This window comes from Myotis brandtii, unplaced genomic scaffold (assembly GCF_000412655.1).
Source record: "Myotis brandtii unplaced genomic scaffold, ASM41265v1 scaffold221, whole genome shotgun sequence".
NCBI classification, from domain to species: domain Eukaryota; kingdom Metazoa; phylum Chordata; class Mammalia; order Chiroptera; family Vespertilionidae; genus Myotis; species Myotis brandtii.
The window spans coordinates 808,730-812,597 of NW_005358287.1; the positions used below are offsets into that span (position 1 = coordinate 808,730).

At 42.2% G+C, this 3,868-nt stretch overlaps 1 long non-coding RNA gene across 1 annotated transcript in view; it reads left to right on the forward strand.

Moving 5' to 3' along the window:
• Nucleotides 1-333: 333 nt before the first annotated feature.
• LOC106726067 overlaps nt 334-3,868 on the forward strand; it is a 24,449-nt gene continuing 20,914 nt past the window's right edge. Inside the window, exon 1 of the long non-coding RNA XR_001362082.1 lies at nt 334-551. This is a non-coding gene — a long non-coding RNA (uncharacterized LOC106726067). The remainder of the gene's footprint in view (nt 552-3,868) is intronic.

Here is a 3,868-nt window from a genome sequence, read left to right on the forward strand (position 1 = left end):
AGCTGCAGGCCCGCAGGCGCGCAGCGTCCTCTCCCCCAGAGAAACCCTCTGCCCAGGCTTCTGTGCGATGCCAGTGCCACTGGATGACAGTCCCGTTACTCAGAGGAGCGGTCGCCGGGCACTGTGAGGGAGGGATGCTGCGTGTCATTGCAGTGGCTCCCGGGTGACTGTGTAGACAGATGCTCCTAGGTAACCCGAGGCACCCGCTGAACCAGGTGGAAGTTTCTGCGTGTGGGTGTGCGTGGGCCGAGGCTTCCCGCAAGGGAGCCACCTGTGGACGGAGCATCGCCTGCACGCCTGTGCCCAGCCTCCCCCATCCTTCCCTCTGCCCCTGCGCCCTTGGACCTCAGACTTCTCCGCCAGCGCCTGCACCTGCGAGCCATGCCCAGGCGGCAGGTGATCTGCGGTCTGAGAGGCAGGGACCAGCTACTGGTGAGGAGAAGCCAGCCGCTGTGCAGGAGGCTGTGTTCTGTGGATCTGGGCATGCCCTGCCCTGGGACATCAGAGCCCACAGTAGCGGTTGCCCCAGGGACAGAGCCTCAGACCAAAAGGTGGGTGCCAGAAGTTATCCTATGAAATAGCAGAGACATTTTGATAATAATATAGACTTGAATTACTAGATAAAATTGAGATAGGACGGGGAAATCCATTAAAGAGTACATCATCATGCCCGGCTGGTGTGGCTCCAAGTGTCCACCTAGGAACCAGGAGGTCACGGTTCGATTCCTGGTCAGGGCACAGGCCCGGGTTGCCGGCTTGATCCCCAGTAGGGGGTGTGCAGGAGGCAGCCCATCTATGATTCTCTTATCATTGATGTTTCTATCTCTCTCTCCTTCTCCCTTCCTCTCTGAAATCAATAAAATACACATTTTAAAAAGAGTAGATCATCAAGAAAGTTATACTATACTAGAGGTCCGATGCCTGAAATTCATGCAAGAGTAGGCCTTCCTTCCCCCGGCTGCCAGCACCAGCTTCACTCTGGCACCCAGGACCCAGGCTTCCTTGCAGCCCTGGCTTTGTCCGGAAGGTCATCTGGAAGGACGTCCAGTCTAATTAGCGTATTATGCTCTTATTATTATAGATGAGAGGTAGCATGAAGCTTCCGTCGCAGAATCATTCAACTGATGGGGCTGCTGAGCTTTGCACCGGGTCCGCCACTCACTGCGGGGCTGGTGGGGAACGTTCCTGCTCCTCACAGTGTCTGGCTTGTCCATCAGCAGGTGGTACGTTCCCCCTTGGCAAGAGAAAGCCTTATGCAAAGCGGGTGAGTGCTGACCACTGGGCATCACTATTAAATGCGGCCTCTTACTTATCACTGCTAGAAATATAAATGGGTTCAGATAAAATCAGAAAAAACGCTAACACACAAAAACCTTGAACCAAAGAAAATGTATGTGTTAATGTGTGATTTATTTATTTATTTATTTATTTATTTATCTAAAGTTTTACATATGTCTCCTTTTTCCCCAATGGTAAATCACATTTTAATAAATACCAACAATTCAATTTAAAAAGATGGCTCTGAAGATTTAAATATTTTTATATTTAAATTATAGACACACCATAAAGTTTTTTTTGGCTTTCTGTTCAAAGTGACCAACTGAGTTTGTTTGTATACATCTCCTCTTTCCAATATGATATTGACATGATAAGAGTAATATCCAAATAAAAATAACTCCTGGACAGCTCTGGGAAACAAAGTTGCAAAGCCTAAAAACCTCGGGGAAGTTTTGCAAGATGAGGCAAATGGATGGATGGAATTCAGTATTGATGTTGGCAATTCCATAGCTACCATTCGCTATGAAATATTCAACGTTACTCTTTTTGTTATCTCTGTGGTAGTTTCTTTTGATATTCAATGTTGCTCATCTCCTTTTGTAATTTCTGATATTTCCCAGTGTTGTTTTTTCTTTCTGTAGTGGTGCTTTCTCTGTCTCCTTGATAATAATTTTAAAATGTTTGTAATTTTAATGACCTTGGCAAGTACAGGTTCTGGGGAACTCATTGAAGGGGCAGATAATAGGTGTGCCACTGGGGATAAATATACTGGATTAATTAACCTTAGCATATTATTTCCTATTCTCAAACAAAACAAAACAAAATAAAACAACAACAAAAAAAGCCTGACAAAACAAAAACAAAGCCATTACACATACACAACTGTGACCTCATTTCCTACTGCTCAAATTCATTCCTGTATTTTCTAAGGCTGTTCTAGGGTTAAATACTGGCCATACCATCTTAGTCATATGTATCTGGCTAAGTTGGCCATGGTTTTGTGATCTGTCAAATGAAATAACATGGTCCCATAGGGTGGTAGAATTAGTTAGATAAAATACTACACATAAACCAACCAGTATTATACATAGAATGGCATCTGGCAAAAGCCAGTGATAAAATATATAAAGATGTATGAATTTAGGAGAGTATAGCTTATTTCTTTGGTATTTTTGAACTCTTTTTGAAATGAAAGAGACTTTAAGCTTCATCTAGTCTCCTGGTTTCCAAATGTAGATCCAAAGCTTATGTCTGGAGCTCCTAGAAAATAGACATTTCTGTGCCCCATGGTCAGGTGATTTATATGATAATATAGGATAAGGCCAGGAATCTGTATTTTTGTGAAGCTTTTCAAGTAATACGGAAGTGTAGCTGATTTGGGGAACTGCCCATCTTTCTTCAACCTGCTCATTTTATAGCTAAGGAACCCAGTACCAGGGAGGCTGCTATAGAGCTAATTTGTGGCTGAGCTCATCTTCACCAGTTCAAGTCTTTGTCTATGGTGACACTTCCACATGCAGTGCTATGCACAAGAGCCAGGAGGCTGCATGAATGTAAAGGAGTGTGCCTGTGGAGAAGCCGTTCCTAAGAAAACCACGATGACTCCATGGTGGCTGAGCATTGATCATACATGGCTAAAGAGGAGTCTCTAAAGCAGGAATAATATGCTTGGGTCTGGGTTGCAGAGCCCTGCGGCCATAGAGGCTTTTACCCATTTTTCAGTCTAGCCAGTTTTTTAGATGGTATTTAGGGGAAGGAACTGGATTGCTGTCTTGGATTCATCACTAAGAAATGTAACTGCTCATGCTTAATCTCAAAGGCAAGATCATACTGAGAAAAGCAAATTGAATATAGATCTTTGTTTGAAATACAGAAGTTACTGATTGTTAATTTTTATTCTGAAGGCATCTTGATGCATTTTTTAATGAGTGAAAAAATAATATCACCATTTTATGTTTTTTAATTTAATATATGATCATCTCAGTCTTATCCTCACTCTTGGAATTGACCTTACACTTACTGTTTAAGTGTGCTGAGTGCACTTGGCTGCAAGTTATTACCACACGTTAGAGTCTTTAATTTTCTCACATCTTCCCTGGATGTCAGAGCCTGTGATTCTCAGGGCTCCTCAATGCTGATTTCTCTGAACAAAGGCAGTCTCTCACTTAAAACTGAAACCAAAACTCCAGTGGAAAATTAAGGAATTATAAACCTAGATATATGATGACTAAGATATAAAGTAATCTGCATTTAATTTCTCCATCAGTACATTCACCAGAAACTTACAGGATGGCCTTCTTAGGATACAGAGATAATGTTGGCAGTTAAAACTGCTCTTTTCACTTTGCTAAAATTATACCATTTTCAGAATGAAAACAGGACAACTGAATCTACAGTATTGATGAAGCAAAGATTCATTGAAGTCAGAAATTTTGAATATGATTTGGATGGTGATCTTTTGGTAGAAAAACACTCAAATAGTGTGCATAATATCTTCAGACAGTAAGACACAGTTCTTATATATTCTGAGGCAGTTCATGTTCCTTTATAAACCTTGGGAGGAGAAACTTTCTTGGCAGATTTTTTTTTT